At 39.5% G+C, this 24,150-nt stretch overlaps 1 protein-coding gene across 8 annotated transcripts in view; it reads right to left on the reverse strand.

Moving 5' to 3' along the window:
* NCOA3 (nuclear receptor coactivator 3) overlaps nucleotides 1-24,150 on the reverse strand; it is a 99,050-nt gene that overhangs the window by 37,258 nt on the left and 37,642 nt on the right. For 6 of the 8 annotated variants that reach the window (XM_079978880.1, XM_079978883.1, XM_079978881.1 and 3 more), the window contains 2 exons: nucleotides 16,576-16,624; nucleotides 1,502-1,579 (listed from right to left, as the gene is read on the reverse strand). The gene's annotated coding sequence lies outside the window, so the exon portion shown is untranslated. The remainder of the gene's footprint in view (nucleotides 1-1,501; nucleotides 1,580-16,575; nucleotides 16,625-24,150) is intronic. The other 2 variants (XM_079978890.1, XM_079978889.1) reach the window with 1 other exon arrangement.

The raw sequence follows: 24,150 nt of genomic DNA on the forward strand, positions 1-24,150 counted from the left end.
GACTGCACAGATTGTGCACATGAAACCAGACAACATACCACCCATTCACTGCAGTTAAAAAGTAATACATACATAGTTAAATTTCTTATTTTTGATCATATATGGGGAATTAAAACACTTATTATCTGATGTCAGAGAAAGGCCACTAACTAGTAAAACAAAGTGCCACACTTCTTTTCCTGATACCTTGTTAATATGAGTTACTTTAAAAGCTTGCTATTTAAACAACAGTCTTCACTGGTGATATTCTGAACACAAAACAACCCAATGTCAGACCATATCACAGCGCTTAAGTAGTTGCACTCAGCAGTTGTATCAGGAGTGACTTCCAGAAGAGGCACAATACAGGTGCAATATTTCTAGCTCTTCTTGCTGCATCTGATACAATCAGATACACAGGCCTATTTGTACTGTGTCATTGTCTTGCTCAAGTGGTTTGCTATGCTTGCAAGAGCTCTTTAAATGTTCCTGGATTCTTTAAGGTCAAATACAATCTCTGCATAGGAGATACTGTTTTGGGACTTGTCCTTTAACACTAATATTAATTAATACTCCAACTGAAGGGCAACATGTTGCATCTATAACCCACATAAAAAAGATTCTCAGCTTCTAATTTCTAGGTTTGTTTGAGGGACACAAGCATGGAATGACATCATGGGCTTCTCAGAGGAAAGACATGGAATTGAGAGGGGCTTTTGCCACCTGAAGAGATTAAGAAGCAGCTGGCCAAACCCTGCAACTAAGAAAAAACCCTGGGTTCTCAAAGCTAAGGTTCAATAGCTGAGAAGCGTTTTTCCCAGCAAACAGTCAAATAGTAGAAAACAATGTATTTTAGGAATGTCCAAATATTATTCTAATCTTTATTTACATTTATGATTGGCCCTAGAACTTTTTTCAGGGCTTGTTTATATTATTGCCACTATTATTTATTAACTTTAATTAGCTGTGCCTATAGTCTTTAAGGAATATATCACATATTACAATTGCAATAACAGGATGCTCCTTGTGGTCTCAACAAATATGTTAAAATTAGGAGCGAGTTTTTGGTTTGCAACACTTTTCCTCTCATCATACATTTAATTAATTAATTAATTAATTAATTAATTAATGTCTATACTGCCCTTCATCTGAAGATCATATGGTGGTTTACAATATAATTTTATTTGTTAAAGACTTATTAGAACTATACAACAGTGCACAACTTTAAGAAAAAGAAAAAATCAAGCCCCACCCAAGAGCTGTTAAAAACTTTTTTATTTCTGTCCTCGTTTAGCAAAACTGCTGCTGAAATGTAATCAAAAGATTAACATTTTACTAACATAGGACACAGTCCATGTAAGTTAAATCTTATTGATTTCAGTGAGAAACTTTCAAGCATATTGGTGCATCTCCTATCGATGGGACTTTGGCTAGAGTGCGCCCAGAATCTATGTTTATAATGGAAACTTAAGGAAAATAAGTAACAATCTCTAAAATTTACTTTTAAAATATTTTCACTTACATGTCCTTAAAACTCAAACATGCACAGATGATTTTTCAATGGCAGGCATCAGGATCAGTAGGCATTGTGTGTCACGTTCTGTCAAAGAAAATTTTAAAACTTCATGTAAGTATCATTGTGTTCCCCAACTTCATTTTCAGTAAAGCTTAATATGAGATATTAAGTAAATCAGCCCTGAGTGCTCACTCGAAGGACAGACCCTAAAGCTTAGGCTCCAATACTTTGGCCACCTCATGAGAAGAGAAGACTCTCTGGAAAAGAACCTGATGTTGGGAAACATGGAGGACACAAGGAGAAGGGGACGACAGAGGACAAGATGGTTGGATAGTGTTCTCGAAGCTACCAGCATGAATTTGACCAAACTGCGGGAGGCAGTGGAAGACAGGAGTGCCTAGCGTGCTCTGGTCCATGGGGTCACGAAGAGTCGGACACGACTAAACAACAACAATATGAGATATTCCAATAATTTAGTCAATGACTACTTTTATTTTCACTTGTTTTACTTCCTTGTCTTTTATATTTTATTATTCCTAGTAATGATTTATGATAAATAAATGTTGATTATATATTGATATTTGTTGACTATTTTATTTACATTCTTAAGAATTTGGGTTGGGGTTGATGACAAATTTTCGAACCACATCAAGAGGTCAAGGCAAACCCTGCTTCAAATAAAAGGCTACTCAGCTACCACCCTCACATCCAGGCTGCTCATGCATGGAGAAAATAGGCAGGAATGGTTATTCTGGTTACCTCTGTTACTTTAAAATAAAGAAGGAGATGACAACAGTGGAGCAGTACAATAAATTTTCCAACTAGCTTCAACCTGTATAGGCTGAGAATCTGAGAATCTTCTGCAGCTGCTGAAGGCCTAGCAACCCTGCACATAATTCAGCTCATCTCCCACCCTGCCCCCCGCCAGCATAAGGTTCTCAGACCAGTTATCTGACCACTTCTATTACTTTGGCCAAGGACAACCCCCCTTGATTTACAAAAGTGGAGGACTTTGCTTGAGATTACAGGCAACTTTCTGCAGCTCATATTCTACCTAGCAGAAGCAGCTTGTTGATCCTGTTCACCAGCACAGAAAGAAGTCCAGGTTCTGCAATTGTGTCTGTCATAGTCTCAGCACTCTGAGCATTTTGAAAATACACATCTATATCTGGGCCCTTTAAAACACACATTTTATTAAAGACATCCACACAAACCTATGACGTGAAGGTAAATAATTCTGGCTGGGCATATTTTCTACTGCTCATGATGGTATACCTAAGGTTACCAAGTGGTCTCCTATCCAGGCATTGACCAGATCTGCTTAGCATCAGCAAGGTTGCTAAAACATGGGCCTTCACACCCTGCCCAATAACATTGTTGAAGCTATTTAAAAAATCTGCTCCTCTTTTTAACATTTATATTATTTTATCCTCCTAAATGGTATGTTTCAGAAAATTGACAAGAGTAATTTCTTAGTATAAGTTATATTCTGAATAAGCCATGGATATTGCAGTGTCTATTATCAAAACAAGCAGAGACCCTGACAATTTCCCTTTCTCTATTTTATCCATTAAGTTTAGAGACTGGTTTAATTTATTTTATGACCAGGTTGTAAATGGTATTATTAAATCGACTAGTTAGGAAGCATTCCTAATAAGCTATTCAGAATTACAGCAACTTAAGTGAAGTTTTGAACAACAGCTGTGTGTTTGAATTGATTTATTCAAAACTGCTTGAAGCAATGTGTAAAAAAAAAAAAGTGAGCCTCTTCCAGCTAATTAGAAAAATAAATTGCTCTTGGGAAATATTTATGAGGCATTCATATGTAGAAGCACACATTATAGTACTATCCAGAATTCAGAATTTCAAAATTGATACTTCTACTCAGACTACTTATAGATAATTACTAGTAGTCAGGTGAAGAGCTTTGTACAGGCAGATAATTTCTTAAGAAATTTAACTAGGGCCTTTTCATATCAACCAGTTGCATATGCATTTGCATGCAAGTTTAACCACTCAGTTGACAACATTGACAGTAGCTGTATTCAGATGAACTCACATTACCAATTAGAGGAGTGATTGGCAATATGGTCACGTAAAGATAAGCATTAAGACTCAACTGCCTCCTAATTACACACCTTTGTAAAGCTTTCTCTGTAAGAAACCCCCACTAGTCAGGGTGGAAAGAATGAAAATATATTTTCAAAATCTGAAGTACTATTGTGGAAATTCTTATGGCAGAATCATAATTTATTCTAACCATGTGAACAAACAAATCATTTCCCAATTAATCCTATATGGCAGCACTTTTCTCCTCATATGCTATAGAGGTGGGAAAAATTTAATTCCCAGTTATGTGACTATTAAAGGCACAGCAGCCTTGTACTTCAAAGAACCTGGCAATCACTGTCAGAGAAACTAAGGGTGGAATTCAATGTCACACTATTACCAACATTCCATCTGCATTAGCATTGCAGCTTGCCAGATGGAATGATCCCCTCTCTTCTCTCCCAGCATGCTATTCTGGGGGTTCTCCTGCTGGCCCCAAGCCAATTTCAGAAGGCACAGGGAAGGATAGGGGGGAAAGCCCTGTTGTGCTAGCAGAATTCCTTGCTCAGGTCTTCGGATGATGGAAGGTATGTTCTCCCACCCCAAGAGAACATACATTGCTGCAAATTGCAGAGTATCAACCTGAGTGCAGTAAATAAAAATAAAATGTCCACCCCCAACCATCTCTGCTTAGTGGGTAGGTAGCATTATACTGGTGAGAGCATTCCAGGCCCTGCACCCAAAGGGCTCCAAATCTATCCCCCTTAATAGAATCTGAGTGGAATAGAGTAAGGGGAGATTGAGAATCAACAATTTTTTTTGAAAGTTCTTAAAAAATAAAAATCAAGATCTCATACTTTGCACCACTGGTCACATATAGTAGAATACAGGATCTATCATCAACATATCCGCAACTGTAATCTCAATTTCAACCTCTCAAAACAATGCATCAGACTTTCAAATCAGACTTATATGGCTAGTGGAAAACTGAAGGAAATCCAGGCCAGGCATATTTCCTTTCAGGACAGGGCAGGCATCAGCATCCTCAAGCAGCTGTCAGGAGCCCAACAGTGCTGATAGGTCCCCTGTACAAAGCAACTGATTACATTCCCTACAGTGCCCTGGAATGCTCAACCTGATGTTGCTCCAGAGAATTGTGGGCAATTTAAGTGGTGGTTTGATTCAACTTACCAGTGCAGCTACGTAAGCCTGCAAGCTGGAATTCCTGGAACGTAGAACAGATTCTACAGAGTGAATTTTGTAGATGGCTCTACTTCAGAAAATGTGGTCATTATTTGAAACCACTGTAATGGGTTTTAAATATTGCATATAAAACACCTAAGGAAGGACAGGGACACACAAGCAAGTCCAAAAGGATGAAATCATGGGTGACTGGCAGAGTCAAAGAAAATGTTTAAAAAACCCCCACCAAAAAACAGGTTTCTTTTTAAAACTGGGGGTCTTGAATAAAGAGAATATTGGAAACATGAACCCAACCAGAAAAACTATAACAAAGGAGTAAGCAGGGAGATGGAATATTTCCACCGGTCTTCACTGCAGCAGATATTGGAAGTATATCTTCATAATTAGGTGACAAAAATGAGCTTTAGAAGCAATGAATATTAAAAAGAAACAAGTTACCAAAATTGGCATCTATCTAAGTGTTCGTAAAAATATTCAAATGTGAAAATTATCTGTGGACTAAAATATGTGGCTTATTGCTAAAACCAGCCTCTTTACTACAGAATTGGAATACACTGATATAACATCAATATTCTAAAAAGGTTTCCAGGAATTCACATTTGCCAAGTAGCTGAACTGGGTAATTTGAAGGCTGAAATCTTTAAAAGTAAAAACTAACTAAAACAAACAAACAAACAAACAAAATCCACTACTGAGGAAGAACCATCACTGGAGGGTTTTAAGGGGAAAGCCGTACCTCATCTACCTCTAAATATAGGCATATGTGATCATATTATAAACTTCATCTATCAAAAAGTTTGACAATGGTTAAAACAAGAAGCATAACTGAACAATAAATGAACAGTGCTTAAAGTAAACAAACAGTGAAGTCCATCAAGGAACTCTATGATGTTGCTGTTGGTAAAATTATCAGGAATCTGAGCTGAATAGAAATAGACATCAAAGAATGTGTGGTGACAATGCAGAATGAACTACAAACTTGCCTCCTGGGCTGTAGCAAGAAATCACATAAGAACTGTAAACAGTTTCATTCATAAGATAAATACTATGTTACGAGCGCGTTCCGTATCTCTGGTCGAAGTCGGCTTTCTGGTACCCACAAAGTAAATTAGTTTGCAGCTCTTGGTTACTTCCTTCTGGGTGCCCTCAGATGCTATGAGCTGCAAGTAAGCATCTCTTAGGCCTTTATCAATCCAGTACACACTTCTGGGGAACTCTACCAGGAAGTGACTAAGCAGCATTTTGTACTGAATTAAATAAATTTGAGAAAGCTGCAAGCTCTTGGAAAGCTGATGTGTCTTTCTCAAGCTCATCACTCATTGAGTGCTCATCCAAGATGAACAAAACTGTGATAACCAAGTACTGCTATTTTTACCAGCAATAACCTATTGCTCCCAGCCCCAAACTTCTTGTCAGTCATTCTATTTTCTCCCATTCTGTTAGTCAGGTGGTAAGGGTGTGGATTTAGACAATGGACTAGATCAAGGCTTTCCCCCTTGATACATACATCCATCTCCCCATTTCTGCAGGTCCCCCATGCACATAAGTGAAATCATGTTTTCCATGCTCTCCAACTATCTCTTCAAGCAGAGCTGAAGCTCTGGGGTCAGCTAGAGACTGGAGGATGAGCGAGGAAGCAGCTGATGCTGTTGCCCTACCCCACACATCAGCTGTTAAGACAGGGATTCTGAGCAGTCTAAACAAAGCACCACTGTGCCTCAGATCTCTTTGGGGCTTCCTCCGCTCTCACTGGCGTCCTCTTTGGGCTCATGAGCCACAAGGAGTCTCCAGCTCCCTCCCGCCATTCCCTGGTAAGATTTTATTTTATTTATTTGCCTGCTTACTCATTCTTTCATTTTTCATTTCATTCCCCAGCACAGCATGTATACATGGTTGCACAAGAGTAGAACACACATAAGTGGAGGGGTGCCTACACATACAGTATAAGGTAAAGGTAAAGGTACCCCTGATCATTAGGTCCAGTCGTGACCGACTCTGGGGTTGCACACTCATCTCGCTTTATTGGCCGAGGGAGCCGGCGCACAGCTTCCAGGTCATGTGGCCAGCATGACTAAGCCGCTTCTGGCGAACCAGAGCAGCACACAGAAACGCCGTTTACCTTCCCGCCGGAGCGGTACCTATTTATCTACTTGCACTTTGATGTGCTTTTGAACTGCTAGGTTGGCAGGAGCAGGGACTGAGCAACGGGAGCTCACCCCGTCACGGGGATTCGACCTTCTGATCGGCAAGTCCTAAGCTTTGTGGTTTAACCCACAGTGCCACCCACGTCCGGCTAATATACAGTATAGTGCAACCCTTTTAAAAACAACACTGAAAGCCATTTCAAAGTTACAATGTCGGAACAGAGAGAAAATGCACAGCACTCATGCTTGGAAGACTCTACCACAACACCCAGTTAATGGTCAGATATCTAGATGAAAAAAAAGTATTTGCCTGCCAGTGAAAGGAAAGCAGAGAATAGGCCAGTCTAGCTGCCTGTGGAAGTGAGTGCCACACTTTGGGAGCAGCCACCGAGGTGGCCCTCTGTAAATGTGTGTCCTCATGTCCCTACCAAACGTCCCTGTGAAGGTCGTGTCTGTCTTTTGGAATGTTAACTTGTGGGCAGAGACTGTCTTGTTTTTATTTAGAGACTTCTCAACTGATAAAAATGCTTTAAAACAATAATTTTACTTATCTCAACTAAGATATTTATTTTGTCTTCAGCATGGAACGTCTAAAAAGGCTTATAAAATACGTGCAGGGGGGAAACTATTGTCTATAAGATATGCACAATGAAGTGCCAAAACTGCATATTTCACATAGTTTTATCTTACTGTGACCTTTTACATGCCTCCAAGCCCAGTTCATATAATGCCTTGTATTTCAGGAAAATGATACCTATTTGCTTCACTGCAAATTCTCATGAACAATTTTCAAGAGTAGGATTTTAACTTTTATTTACAATTAATCATGGTCCTATTCATTTTGGTGAATAACACTGTAGGGCTGAAGCTGCACCTGAAAAAAGTGAGGGTTAAAAGCCTCCGTGTCCAACCTCCTCTTTGGTGTTTTCCTAAATTTTGTTTCTTTCCTTTTGAATGTTTTATGGATTTTAGGAAGTTTAGTCAGTCTTCTAGAGCATAAGGCATGATATAAAATGTTCCAAACCCCAATTTTGCACAAAGAAAACCAAATTTCTATGTCAAATTTGAAAATCTGCTGGATCCTCTTCACTGTCTTTCAAGTTCAATGTGGGAGTATACTCTTAGGAATATACTATACAATGGTGGCAGATTAGGGAAATTGGACATGATTTATTAACTACGTAAAAGTTACGGTGTACAATACATCTAATATACAATATGGTTTTTGACATTTTAGTTTAACAATTTACACAAAGGAATCGGCTAGAGAGTAGACGAAACATAGCGACAGGTGAGGCAGATGGCCCCAGAGGCTCACAGACAACACAATTTTATAATCATGTTTTAACGAGCTTTTTAAAGGAGTTTTTAAAACCAATTTTTTTATCAATTTACCCAATGAAATTAAGGTAACTGTATCTAGGAAAGTGTAAAAACTGATTATTGTCTTTATAACCCTGTCACTTGTAGTTAAAAATGAGCAGGTCACACTATACATGTTAAGAGAAGTGTTAACTTAAATTTAAGATATACTTGAGATAAAATATTAGATGTTGTCCAGTGTAGGGCAAGTAAGGGTGGGACTTCAAAGGAACAATCAGGAGCTTAAAGCTCCCAGATTTTTCTTTGATTGAGCTACACATCTTCAACTCCTTCAAACCACTGTATAGATTGAAGAAATGGGGAGCATTTTGAAGGTTCACACCAATCAACTGATGGGTAAGTGGGAGCATACCTTACTCAAAGCTTTCAAGAAGAAAGGTGACTTTTGAGAGGGTATTTTTGCTGTAATATTCCCACACTGAACTATTGTAATATTGGAATTAAGGGTGAATGGTGTGATGGGAGGACAGGATTTTGTCCAACGAAGTGGTTAGTCGTGAGGGGGAGGGGTAATGAGGAGGGACTAAAAGAAGTGAAAACAAATCCTAAGCATGTGGGATAATTTATTTTGATACTGCCATTTTTCATATTTCCCTTGCCTTTGAATGTTAAAACTATTAAAAACTAAGGTTTAATTTAATGGGGCCACATGAATCTGAGAAATATTCCAATAACAGCTTTTACAACTAATAAAACAAGGCACACAATGACTTATCTACAATTTTAACAAATTTGGCATACAATTGCTTTGTACATTTAACACATGCACTATGACAAAAGCTGCACACTGCAAACACCGATAATGTAATATGCTAAGTAATATAATAAAAGCTGCCTTATGAAAATTTGATTATTTTCACAGCTACACTGCCTTTCCAAATGACATTAGTTCTTGCAAAGCATTATTCCTGACAGTTTTTTTTCACAAACTAGCTGATGCAGATATAAGAGCATTTATCTATTAACTGACCAGCCATGAAAATATTTCCCCTTAAAAGGGAGATGTTCCAAACACACACCTCTGGTATTCAGTTTCAGAGCAGCAGTATGTCAGTTCCTTGCTGCAATAACTATCCCTTTCATCCTTAAGACAGACCACATCACTCTAACACTTTCAGAACTGGTATCACTCAAGGTCTTGATGAAAACAGGACATAAAATTAACTAAAAACACACAACTTGCATCATAAAAACAAAACAAAACAGGTTTTTCCTGTCAGAGTATCAGCTTAGTTTGGTAGTTCCATTCACATCCCAAAGGAAATATTTAAAAGTGCCCCAGAAAAATTTGCAGATCTTCTAAGTATGACGTTTTTAGTATTACTAAGGCACTGCAATTTGCATGAACTTCCTCTTTTGTCCTCTTACATTTTTAATAAGTGAATCAGGTTTTAAAAGAGCACATTCTGACTCATTAATCTCAAAACAATGTTGTACTAGTATAGCCTGTTGTACTAGTATAGCCACAGATTCTTCAACTGATCTCATTCAGAGCCCCCCCCCCATTTTAGTTTGGATTATTTAAAAAAATTAAACATAAATCTGTTTCAAGCAATTAAGCTTTTTAAAGCTGACAACAATTTTTCCCCAAACTTCACAATGGCAACACTACTATTGTTGTCAGAAAGCTAAAGGATTCCAGAAAGATTGGGGGTGGGGGAGAACCCCCAAATGACATAATGGCATAAATTACTGATTGCTATGCTGCACCCGCAAAGGTTTTTCTTGATACCTTCTGGGTCCCCCCCATGGCCCCCACTAAAATTAGGTTTGAAAGAAGACTTCTGCTGTGGACCACAGAATGCCTTTTCCCAAGTTAACTTGCAGTGCAAAGGGACATTTTTTGGTGCGTGAAGTTTCACAGCTGCAGAGAGCCAGCACAACGATTAGGCTTCAGATAAGCCTTTTGCTGGCGACAATAGAAAGCCTTATTACAATGGAGGTGGGTGATAGCAGGCAGTTGCAGCTTGGAAGGTAAGGGTTACCACTCCCTTCCCAGCTAGACAGCACTCCCAAAATTTCCCCTCTGCTGCTGCAATTAGACTTGGAAAGAGTTTTCTCTTGTTGAAGGGTGGGGCAGTGATCTTCCTGGAGATTGCAACTGCAGAGGGAAGGTTAATTCTTGTTTCCCTAGCTGCACAGTCCAGGAAGCTCACCTTTTCCCCATTAAGCTTTATAAAAAAGTGAACACCTCATAATACACTGGTTCATCTCAGCTTTCTCAGAAAAAGCTTTATCTTTGCAGAGCCCTCATACTTAAAGGGACCCCTGACCATTAGGTCCAGTCATGACCGACTCTGGGGTTGCGGCACTCATCTCGCTTCATTGGCCGAGGGAGCCGGCGTACAGCTTCCAGGTCATGTGGTCAGCATGACTAAGCCGCTTCTGGCGAACCAGAGCAGCACACGGAAACACTGTTTACCTTCCTGCCAGAGCAGTACCTATTTATCTACTTGCACTTTGACGTGCTTTCGAACTGCTAGGTTGGTAGCAGCCATCATACTTAGGGCCTGATAATTTCATAATGCTGCCCAGCTCAATCAACCATCCAGGCTCCCTAGGGAAATGGACATTTCCAACACATGTTCAGCAAGTTCATAAAGAGGCTCCTGTGGTTGCTGAAGCCATTTCCACCTCCAGAGTTGGTGGCAATTCAGTTTCAACTAAAGATTCAACCAACCAGCTCACTTCAGTTAAAAGTAATACCTGACTTCCACCAGCTACTGCTGACTTCGGTTCAGTGCTGGTAGCTTAGTTCCTTTAAGAGTAGATTACTTACTGCTACAAAACCCACATGCTTTTACTTCAATACTATGCAGGACAAAAATGATGTGACAACAATATGAATACAGATGTGAAGTTGTATGGGCGGGTGGAGAGCAAGGAACAGGAGGACATCCACCCCATAGAGCTAAATTACATGTTTCTCCCAAAGAACCCTGAAAGTCTACCCCTCACACAGCTACAATTCGCAGCACTCATAACAAACTGTAGTTCTTGGAATTCTTTGGGGGAGCATGTGCTTTAAATGTATGGCGCGAATGTGTCCAAAGACAGTGACTGTGGTAGTGTAGCTACACCCATGCAACAGGGCCCCTTGCAGTTTGGTCAAAGTCTCTGTCCCAGCCAATTGCTTCACCCACAACAGCAAAAGTCTCTCTGGCTGCCAAGACAGCAGCTGAAATATCACTGCAGAACTAAACAAGTCAGCAGCTCTCCCTTCCCCACATCATTTTTATTTAGTCATCAACAAGTTTTGAAAAAGTTAGCTTTTGAAAAACTATTCCAAGAAATACATGAACATGTTCTAGTGATAAACCTTCCATCTAGTGTTACTGAAAGCAGGAAGCTTAAACCATGATCTGTGATAATATCTTTGAACTTTGCAAAAATGTGCAGCTTGGGCACTTATGATTAGCAGCCCTGAATAACAGCATTAAGCAAGCATTTTTAAGTCTTATAATTTAAAAAAGGTACTTCCGTCAAAATCTTCTCCTATTTTTGATTATAATTACTGGTAGGTATTTTTAAAATAAATATAATTTTGCGAACTGATAAAAGCTCATTACATCCTGTAAACATATGTGTCATTAATCTTTTCATGCATTTGGTCCACCAGTTTAATCCTATAATGCTTAGGAGCTGAATACCTGCAAATAGATATACAGTCGTACCTTGGTTTGCAAATGCCTTGCAACTCGAACGTTTTGGCTCCCGAACACCACCAACCTGGAAGTGAGTGTTCCGGTTTGCAAACGTTCTTTGGAACCCAAATGTCCGACAGGGCTTCTGATTGGCTGAGAAGCTGCGATTGGGTTTTGAACATTTTTGGAAGCTGAACGGACTTCCGGAACGGATTCCGCTCGAGAACCAAGGTACGGCTGTATATAGCGTTAGCAGCTGGAAACTATTGCAAAGACCTACAAGTTTCTGTATTTGCATAAATTAGAAAATCCCCTAAAATAAAATCTTCTATTTCAAGTAGCAATATCAAGTGGGTGTAGTTTTCCTTTCCTTTACGATGAAGTTTGGCTTTTAATAGCCAAAATATTTTCTGAAGTTACCTTAATTTTTGCACTGTACCAGCTTCAAGTTTTGGGGGCTTCCAAGCAAGATTCTCTACGTGTGTTTCTTAAAATGTGAGGGGCAGGGTGAGACCTTCACACAGGGCACAGCATGTGGCTTGTATTGTTATATCCCACATATCTTATTACCACTTCATCTCTTCCCTTGCATTTGCCTTTCTTCCCTTTGTAAAAGAGGTAAAATACAAGACACACACTCATGAGAGGGCTTTCTCCTTCTTGCTTTGTAGCAAGTTGCAGATAGGAGGTATTCTGTTTGTTTGGTTTTTCATACCTTCCCAGGCTTACTGGAAACAAGAGAGCCCCAAAAGTAGCTTTCAGGATGCTGTTCAGTTGGGGATTTGAGTATTATGAGCATCACATCCAGCAAAGCGCTCATGGTTGCTATAACAAAATGTACATTTTGTATCCATATCAATAGGTCAAAATGTACTAATTCCGTTTTTACAATAACCTATCAGAACTGCTTATTGTATAACTGTAATTTATTTTATTTTACATATATGACTTTAAATAGCCTAAATTTCAGCTACCTTGACTGATAAAATCTTGTCTTGACTGATAAAATTAAAGGAAGAATAAGCTTTTATTGTATTCAATAGTATTTTAAGTATTAAAATGTGTGAGACTCAGGAGTGGATTGAGGTCCCTTATAATAGCCTGGACAGCAAACCATTATAAGACACCTGACTTTTACTAACTCTAATGCTTAGAATTCCTCCACCCACAATAGCCATTATACACTTTTTCTTCCCTCTTCCCCACAACAGTTACCCATTTGCCAATAAGTAGGAGAGCCTTCAGTTTCCAGACTGTCTTCAAATCATGAGTTGGAAATAATGATACAGTCTGACATTTTAATTTGCCTACTGGTTTATTATTAGTCAGCAGTTCATGTTATTCAGTCAAGAATCATCATATGTAAATGCATACAAGTCATACCTCATATTATGTTTGCTCCATGTTACGTTCTTTCAAGTTATGTCCTGCGGTGACCCGGAAGTACTGGAAAGGGTTACTTCCGGGTTTCGCCGCTCACGCATGAAATTGCGCTTTGCGCATAAGCGCCAAATCGTGCCGCGCATCTGCGCAGATACGGTGCTTCAGGTTGCGCTCTTTTCAGATCGCAAACTGGCTTCTGGAACGGATCCCGTTCTCAACCAGAGGTACCACTGTAATTCATTCTGCAGTGCCAGACAGACAGTTAACAGTAAACCTGTAGTCAACATCCCATCAGGTTCTGGTTCAGTAAAATTAATAGCCAGTTGGCAACAAAATAATCCAAGAATAGATACCCATGATATATAAATGCCTGATACTGTTTCCAAGATGTAGTAAATACTATACCTTAGGACAAAGCTTAGCTATTAAAATATAACAGAAGAGGCCAAACAACTGGTGCTCATTGTAGAACACAAATAGAATACAAATACAGGTAACTTACACTTATTTAAAATATGTGCTCACAGCTTTACATGTTGCAGAATTTTTTTAAAAAATGATGAAAAATTGCACACATGAGAAATTAAGAAAATGGTGCAAAAGTGGCACACGGGGTGGGGTGGGGAGCGGAGAGGGTACGAGAGCATAAAAAATTGCCAGCAATCCCAAAAGTCTTCATGAAAGTGTTTGGCTGTGGAAGAAGCAGATGAAGAGGAAGAGGGTGACTGGAAGAGGCCACAGAGATTTGTGGAGGTGTTTGGAGAGATTCAAACCACAGAATGGCCCCAAAACACAAGGCATTACCATCACCAGCTGATGGGAAACCCAAGAAGCGGTGGGTGGATCCCACACTGGAAGAGAAGTCAGCTCTACTGGACTGCTTCAGAGATGGCATGTCTGTGTGTACTGTGGCACTCAGATGCGGCTGTAATTAGTCCATCATCCATGCCATCAATGTGCATGAGAAGGAGATCTGTGAGGCTGTGGCAGCAAGCACACCACTGACTGCAAAGGTGACCAGCCAGGTGCAGGACAAGGCTTTGGTGAATATGGGAGAAAGCACTGGACTTGTGGCTAGAAGGCCTAAACTGGAAACGTGCTCCTATGGATGGCAGCATCTTGCATCAAAAATTTCTGAGCCTATATGACCACTTCAAACTTTCCACCACAAATGGGGACTGGCCTCCCAAGGAATTTAAAGCCAACCCAAGTTGGCTTAACAGTTTTAAGATCTGCTTCAACCTGAAGAATATCTGAACGACAGGGGAGGTTGCATCTGCAGACTAAGAGGCTGCAAAAACATACCTTGTGCAACAAAAGCAGTTACTGGATGACAAGGCATACCTTCCAGAGCAAGTCTTCAACACAGACAAGACAGGGCTTTTCTGGAAGCAAATGCCTGAGTGGACTTGCTTTGTCAAAGCTGAAAAAAGAACCCCTAGATGGAGCAACTGTGCTGCTCTGTGGCAATATGGCTGGACATTTAATAAATTGGTCTGGTTTCTTTTTAGACAATGATAGCTTCATAACACACAGAGTGGCCCCCTATGCACTAGCTGCAAATAAATATAAATATAATAATAATAATAATAATAATAATAATAATAATAATAATAACAACAGGAGTTAGATAAAGCCTCTAAGTTGTTTTGGTGATTTAATCTGAAATCAAGCTGGATTTAAGCTTATTAGTTCTCTGGTAACCTCTCTCTTTTTCATTGTGGGTGTTGGTTTATTTATGGATGGATGTTCTGTATTATTTTATTAATGCTATTGCTACAAGTCTGTCATGACTTTTGGCTAGAACAATAATCTTATGAATTTGAAACTTAATAAGGCTAGGCTTGCTAAACAGGTCTCAAAAAAACCCATGCCCAATTCAAGAATCTGCTTCCTGTGCTTTGGCAATCCAAGAAAAAGGTCTGGGTGACTTCTTCATTTCTGCACTGGTTCCACAACTGCTTCATTTCAACAGTGATGTAGGAGAGAACACTTGCAGCTTAAAAAGATGCTGCTTGTATTCCCTCTCATGTCCCTATTGTCCTTGCCCTTCTGTACTTCTGAATGGAATGGATAACCTCTTCTGAGCTCCTATTCAATATATTATATAAGCCCACCTTTTAGAATGGTTTGCCTTATATAGTATTTTGTTCTCTAACATCAAACTTAAATCCTCTAATAGTAGAAACCCATTTCCAGTTATGAGGAACTTTTAAAGCAAATTATTTGCAACTAAAGAAGAGAATTAGATGAGTGAGCAATTCTTATAAAAAAAGAACTGAAGGCACTTTATCATAGAAAATGAATATTCAACAGAAAAGCTTAACAGTCATTTATAAAAGGGTGTGAGTTTAATACATAGTTCAGGGCTGCTAAGGAAGGATACACAAAAGGATTTCCTGTTTTTATGGATATCTGCCTTTGCTTTGCTTTAGTCGGTTTGAAGCTTTGTGCATTAAGCTATTTGAAACTGGCTACCATACCTAACATTTGTATTTCAAAGATTCAAGTTTACTCGCAGGGTATTACAATGTTATTTTAAATGCGTAACTATTGCTTTTAGTTGTGCAGCTAGAACTAGTATTTATATATTTAAAATATTCAATGGTAACAAAATATGCAATAAGCAGGTCTTTAAAATAAGTTGCGAATTAAAGATATTTCAAGTAGTTTTAATTGAAAAATAAAGTGTTATGCTCATTTATATTAAAACAAGATGAACCACTGCAATTAAAAATTACTTTCATTTTTACTCAGACTTGGCTGGAATCCAAAAACCACAAAACTATTGCTATGCACCCAAGAGGGCTCTGAGTTTATGCTTCTAAAATGGCAAACCATTTTTGAAACTGAGGAAGCAGTTTGAGCTAAGCTATAACATGGGGCTTTACAGAGACCCTCTAGAGAAACATAAGATGCCAAAATAGTATGAAATACAGTGGCCACATTAAGACATTAACACTAAAGATGTCCACAAGCCTACATCCCACCCTTCTCCAGTGCAGTCATGAGGCGATCCAAAGAACTTGCTTCCATTTTCAACTAACCACAGTTTGTTATAGCCAAACCAGACAAACTGTTGTTACCTTTAACTATAGTTTCTCTGAACAAATTAATTGTGCTTGAGCCCGGAATATTTGGATATGCCATAGCATGGTCCTAATGTTTGCAAATTTAACAAATCAACTGAGGTTAGCCATTTCTAATGTGTCTGTTATGTATCATACAACTTGGAAACATTTAAATTAAGTCAAAAGTTAGGTAGGGTACTTACCACAGGAAATCTTGCCCTCCAGGACATAAACATATGTTTAAAACACTTTCTGAAAGAAAGCAGTGAACACAGCGTGTAAGAACTTTACAATTTTGATACAGCATTGAACACAGATTGTGTATATCTTATTCTGAGTTACTCTGTCCCAACTAAAATTATAGTTGCAGAATTGCAAAAGGTCTCATGTATATGCAGGACAGCCCCCACCCCCAAATTCCAACAATGTCCGATACTTGCTGCAGTCCCCACACACCCCATCCCATTTGTTTATTTATAAAAGTATTTCTACACCACCTATCATAAAAATATCAGGACAGTAAACAACAATTAAACATTATTACAAACAATATAATCATTAAAGTAAATGCCTAATCAATTTTAAAAGCGGCAAAGACCCCCTGGTATAAAAGAGGAACCTGAAAGTCAAAAGAAGGAAACTTGCTGATTCTCTGCTGTAATAATATTGTGCAGCAGGCGACTGGCGACGCTAGATGCCCAACTTATAGAAGCCAGTCAGGCCTCTGTAACATGGGGGGCTCCTCCAGTTGATCTCAGTGATCAAGTTGGGTTATAAGAGCTCAGGTCATCTTTATTGCAGTGTTTCCCAACTTGTGCCTCCAGCTGTTTTTGAACTACAATTCCCATCATCCCTTGCCACTGGTCTTGCTAGTCAGGGATGATGGGAGTTGTAGTTCAAAAACAGCTGAGGCACAAGGTTGGGAAACACTGCTTTATTGTACCCTGGTCCCAAGTTGATCAGAACTCTGAATATTGGCATAAGAACATGGGCTGATTATCACACATGTGCGGAGTTCTGTTGCACTCATGCCCTGCTTGTGAGTTTCCTATAGGCAACTGGCTGGTCACTTTGAGAACATGACACTGTACATGATGGGCCTATGGTCAGATCTAGCTGAGCTCATCTAACATTCTTAAGAAATATTCAAAATTAATTCTGTTATTGTTGTATACCGCCAGTATCAACTTACATATGAAATGTTTCAACAGGTTTAGTAGACCTAATTATAATCATTGTGACATGAGAGGGATTTGTCATGGTCATAATTCACTGATGGTTTAGACTCTTTACTGGTTTCTCTCCCAAGTTGTAACAACTATTGTTCAATAAGGTACAAGAGGCATTCAACTATTTAAGATGCTTTCAGAAAGTTCAAATGCCTGAAGAGCACCAATTGCAATTTTTTATTTCTTAAACATATTTCTGCAATGTAATTAAAAAGTTAACAGCCAAGGGTCACAGCGACAAAATACAATATCCATTTGCTAGTGAAATACATTTTAAATTAGAGAGACAAGAGCTCAGTTTGAGAAAAAGTCTGAAGCCTCAAAGCAGTCTTGCAAAGCATTCCAAAGCCTTAGCCTTTGGTTCAAGACAAACATATTTCAGCTGAAAATAAATGCCAGACGACTTCTGCCTTCAGATTCAGCAGACAGTCTTGGAATAAATCCTATAACTCAAATGTTGCTCTGGTGTGAGCAATGTGGAAGACAGGAGGAGAAACAGCGGCAAAGAAAAGAACCTCATTTAAGTCTGATCCAATGTTTTAATAGCACAATTCATCTATTTATGCATACTAACTTAGCAACATAAATTTTATCTGGCAGTATCAAGGAGTAAAGAGTGAAGCCACCACATATATTATAAGTTTGAGAAAAAGTACACATTAACAGTGGAATTCAGTTTTGTGCTATCATGAACATGCTGTCTGCACAAGCACTGCAGCTTGCCAAATAGAAGGATTCCTCCACTCATGTCCCTGTGCGCTCTTCTGCTGCTCTCTTGACCCACACAGAACAAATTTCAGGGGGCATGGGGGGGGGGGAGAAAGAGGAGACAGGGAAAATCCCTTGGGGTGGCAGAAACTTCCCTAAAGGCTTGGAGCTTAGAAAACAATTTCCTCTTCCAACAGCAGGAGCAAAAGGGTGGGAATATAACTTGCTAAATCACCCTTGCATACTGGCAATATTTCCTCTTAGAAATTACAACAAAAATATGTTTAGAATATATGGGAGGATCTGGACTACATACTGAATTAATTTATGGTGCTACTTGGATCTAGCTATCCTCTGTGTCCTCTCATAACCACATGACATTTACACATTGAAATTGCTTGTTAAGACCCTGCTGGACTGGCTCTGACCTGAGTGTACAATGAACTGACTGACTGAGGGTGTCCTTTGCAAACGCACAACAAAGCAACAAAAGGCTGAATCCTGAATCCTAACTCACACCTAGCCAATCACAATGAAAGAGGTGCAAATGGAGAGGGTGGTTTGGGCTGTCCTGCTCAAAGGCTATTTCTGTTTGGGAAGAGCACTTGAAAAACAAGGTGTGGCATGGGGAACAGTGTTTGAAAAGCAAAAGCCCAAATACCCCTTGGGCATCCAGACCCAGTTATGAGATTCTTTTGATTCCGGCCATTAATAAATAAATTAATCCAGGAAGACCCATCAAGCTATCATCAACTGGCATTTTATAAGTTAGATCTGCCCTCCTCACAAAACCACCTGGAGAAGGGTTTCCGGCCTATTAACAGGGAAGGTGGAAACATAGGGGAAAATGGGAATACATAATACAATTACAGTGGTACCTCGGGTTAAATACCACTTAATTCATTCCAGAGGTCCGTTCTTAACCTGAAATTGTTCTTAACCTGAAGCACCACTTTAGTTAATGGGGCCTCCTGCTGCCACCGTGCCGCCGGAGCACGATTTCTGTTCTTATCCTGAAGCAAAGTTCTTAACCAGAGGTACTATTTCTGGGTTAGCGGAGTCTGTAACCTGAAGCGTATGCAACCCGAGGTACCACTGTATACCTAGCAGTTACAAAAGATGAGTAAGAATAGAGGGCTACAAAATTGCTATGGTGCTGCACTGCACAGGAGAAAATGGTTTAGAAATATACAATGTTCCTAATATCTATGCGGAGCCAACGAACAGGAAATAATAGAAGCCCTTAGTGCAGGAATAGTGCATGGTGCCCTTCAAATTTTGATGGACTACAACTCCCATCAACTCCAACTACCACATCCAATTGTCAAGTATGATGAGAGCTGTAGTCCAGCAAAAAATGTGATCCCAGGAGAAACCCTGTTTGGAGTTGTTCCCGTTCTGGGAACTTCCTTGCGATGAGGCAGCAGGCGTAGAGTCTTGTCACAACATTTAAGGGTTAGGTCCCAACATTGTGAATTTGGGGTATCTACAGTTCTAATGCTCAGCTGCAGCATTGTTTTCAGTATTTTCAACAGGAAGCTCAAAAAAAAGCTCTTGGAAAACCCTAACTTGTCTCTAGCACAAATAATTAACATCTGCAAAGCAAAGGTCCTTATCAGGGCTCAGAGAACAGCAATGACTGCAGAAATAATTATTTTTGCCATTCAGCACAAGAGCCCAGAACTTCTTGAGGAAGAAGAAAGTCCCTGAGGCAGGCCTCTGTAGCAGACAGCCTGGTAGCTGCAAAAGACAATTTCCTGCTGAAGATATAGGTGTGTCCACAAGCCCAGGCAGTGCAAAGATTCTGGTGAAACCTGTAATGAGTGTGCAGAGGGCAACTACTTCACTAAACGGTGCAAGACACAACTTACATGTTCTTACCTCACCAGAAAGGAATGCCTCACTTATGGAAGCAATTATTACATGCGAGCGAGCAAAGCAAACAGAAACCAATGTGCCTGGTATAGCAGTTATTGTATTATTATTATTATTATTATTATTATTATTATTATTATTATTAACTTAATTTATATGCAGCCCTATACCCAGAGGTCTGTAGCTGACATCCCAGGTGCTTTTAAGCCAGACATGGAGCTAATGCCAACACAATTCCATGGGACATTGCACAATGCTTGCAAGATGATTTATACTCAGCAAAACAAATGTGACACCAGTTTTATTTGTGGGGGCAACAGTCAAACCAAGAAGCACTATCATTGCTCCTGTGTGCATGGTTTCAACACATAAAATTTAATCTTCTATATCAAAGACACTGGAAATCCACCACTTGGCAGACTGGTCTGACGTGCCTTGACTTGGTTCAATTCATTCATGGTATACCCCTGCATTCCTCAACCAAGACAGAGGACCTCTTCAAATATTTTTGAGGACTGGGGCACATTCCATGTGTGCATCACATTTATTATGATGAATGGCGGACAACAGATTTGAGGCTGAATCCCAACAAGACAAAAATACTGTTTCTGTGGGAAAGGGGGCAGGCAGGTTTGGCCCACTCCCTGGTCCTAAATAGGGTAATTGTGCTCCTAAAGGACCAGGTGTGTGCAGCCTTGGGGTCATTTTGGACTCACAGCTGTACATGGAAGTGCAGGTTTATTCTGTGTCCTGGGCAGTTGTTTACCAGCTCGATCAGGTACGTCGGCTGAGACCCGACCTGGCTGTGCACTGTCTTGCCAGAGTGGCACATGCTCTGGTTATCTCCTGCAAAGACTACTACAATGTGTTACCTTTGAAGGTGACTCAGAAACTACAACTAATCCAGAATGTGGCTGCTAGACTGGTGACTAGGAATGATCGCTGGAACAATATAACACTAGTCCTAAAAGAATTACATTGGATCCCAGTACGCTTTTTGAGTACAATTCAAAATGTTGGAGCTGACCTTTAAAACCCTAATTGGCCTTGGCCCTCCTGCCACTACTGCCTCTGCTCTGCAGAGACCTTGCATGCCACATCTGCCTCCTGTGCCATCCCCCACCCCCAGAACCATCCTTGCTTCTCCTTGGCAGCAGCCAAGCGGAAGCCCCCGACTCTCGTGTGTGTGTGTTTCCGGTGCTTTTTTTCTACTAAAAGGGTGGTGGTATTCTTAATCTTAAAAGAGGTGTATTAACTTTGCTGAACATCTTTAGAGTTTGTAAATTTGTGAGCGATCCTCTTAATGCTAAATCTAAAGATAATTTATGATTATCAAATGATATCACATCAACCATTCTAAGAGCTTCTTGCCTCATCCTACCGCTACCCTTACATAAAAATCTTTAGAAATAGTATTGCAAATATGATTTGTTCCTTAGCTGCGTAGTTTGTCAACAATGTTCAAGCACTTGCATTATTTTGCACAAATTGCTTCAAGCCATGTAGTCACTTTCCTCTGCAGCACACCCAAAATCTGCTCAAGAGGATTGTCAGACCCTTTAGAACATGGGTAGGCAAACTAAGGCCCGGGGGCCGGATCCAGCCCAATCACCTTCTAAATCTGGCCTGCTGAGGGTCAAGGAATCAGCATGTTTTTACATGAGTAGAATGTGTGCTTTTATTTAAAATGCATCTCTGGGTTATTTGTGGGGTGTAGGAATTTGTTCTCTCCCCCCAAAAAAATATAGTCCAGCTCTCCACAAAGTCTGAGGGACAGTGGACCGGCCCCCTGCTGGAAAAGTTTGCTGACCCCTGCTTTAGAATGGTGTGGGAGCTGGCACAGCAGACTGCAAGGAAAAGGGGACGTTTGAGGAAATCACCTCCACCCATTTTGGCTCATGGAAGCCTTTGCTATATGAAACAGCCCTACTGTCAGTGAAGGGGCACAACTGGATGCAACTCAATGCACTGTTAAGGGAATCCACATTGTAATGTTTTTATGCTTAAACGTTAAACAAAAAACATTTCCCCTATTATCCTTGAAACAGACTGGTTTGAAACATGCTGCCACATTCTTGTTCATTCATCTGACATACGGTAAATTATAAAGGACGTTATTAAACAAAAAATATTTTGGAGCAGTCTCTTGGCATTTGCTTAACACTTGCAGCTTTCTCTTAGAAGGAGGGATACCACCACATATTGTTGACTGATTCCTAAGACACATTTTAACACACTAGTCTAGGATAACAATTGCATTTATCTACACCAGTCACCTAGAGCCTTCTGTTACCTTGCTGCAAGTCAGTGTGATCTGCATATCAATATATTGAGTTACCACAGTAACAGGAAGAAACTAACTCAAAAACAGCAATGTGTAAAAATAGAAATGAAGAGGAGCAGTTCAATCCACAACCCAGGTAAAAACCTTAATCACAATTAACACCAAGTTGCATAAATTGGAGAATTAGAATGTGAAAGTTATTCTATCAGTTTAAATCTCTGCTAGAATGTGTGTCCCTGAGAGCCCTTATTTCAGCCTTAGGGCCACTGAGAGGATCTCTCTCAAAGTTTTTCATATGAGCATTTTGAACTATCAGTTGATAAAAATAACTTTTCCAAGGCCAGATATATTTAAAGTATGAACATACCACATACTTCTCAATTTTATGTGTCGTATTACATAATAATATTGCTATGCAGAAGTTTGATGTATGAGGCTTATTAAAGTTTTATACTTTGCACTCTTGAGCTAATGAGAGCCAATGCACTTCAAAACAAAATGTTCAAAGCTCAGACACATATGCTGAACATGTGTGCATACAAAAAGGTTTCAAAATTTTGTTAAAAATGTGAAAATGAGTAAAGCTCCTGTTACCCTTGATAAATATCAGCTGTCCTGCAATTCAGGCCAATATGTACAAATTTTCATAAACCACAGGACTTGAAAAGGAAATTTTGACTTCAATAGCTGTATGTAATGCATTCTACATGGCAATACCAAGTCAAGGTCAAGAGTTCAAAGGTTTCACTTCAATATGGGAAAAGCTACCTTTTAAGAATAAGCCACTGCTATCCCTTTACTAGTAGAAGTAAAATCACTAATGTCAATAAAGTGAGCAAAGACTGAAATAATTCATTCAGCTTGACCTTTCTTTTATTTAGATTCTTTGTACCAAAATATGTGCTAGCCTATGAAAGGACATATCCTTCAAAAATGATAATACAGTAAGTCCACAACTTACACGGGGTTTAGTCAAAATTAGGTTCTGTGGCAGGTGGGATTGCACCTAAATTGCAGTCTTACTGTATAACAATAAATGACACCTACTGAACTTATTTATTCTTCATGTTTACTTTCATGGCAATCTATTTTTGTTTCTAGTTTTAAACTAAACAACATGACCTGTAGGGAGCAAGCTACATGAAAAGAAGCCACTATTACAATACAAAGTGAAATTAACCTACCTTTCTTACTTTCAAGATTCAAGTTAGTGTTTTCATACTAAGCCCCAGCACTACTTTTTGCAAACAATATTCCTCAGTGAAATAAAAGTATTATTTGCATATCACCACTTATAACTATTGGGAGCTTTACCAGGCAAAAATCAAGCAGGGCATGTACAGAGATTTAATGTTCCTGATCTTTCCACAGCTAAGAGCTCCAAGAAAAAATGGCAAAATCAAAGCTACAACCTCCAAAGAACTGTTGTGGTGGATGCCAGAACATTATTTTTCCATAACAGAAAAGCAGGCAACATGAGTTGGTCGAAAAGAAAGACTGCTCCCAATCTGTTTCTGGGACCAATTAAAAGTGCTGTCTTTAACTCTTAAAGCTGTAAACAGCTTGAAACCAGGTTGTGTAAAAAGTTCTCTCTCCTCCCAAATATTCCTAACCAAGAAACCTTTTTCAATGGTGGCATTGAAACGGTCTCCCTAGAGAGGCTTGCCTGGCACCGTTTCTAT

This window comes from Podarcis cretensis (assembly GCF_951804945.1).
Source record: "Podarcis cretensis genome assembly, chromosome: 6".
In the NCBI taxonomy this organism is placed as follows: Eukaryota; Metazoa; Chordata; class Lepidosauria; order Squamata; family Lacertidae; genus Podarcis; species Podarcis cretensis.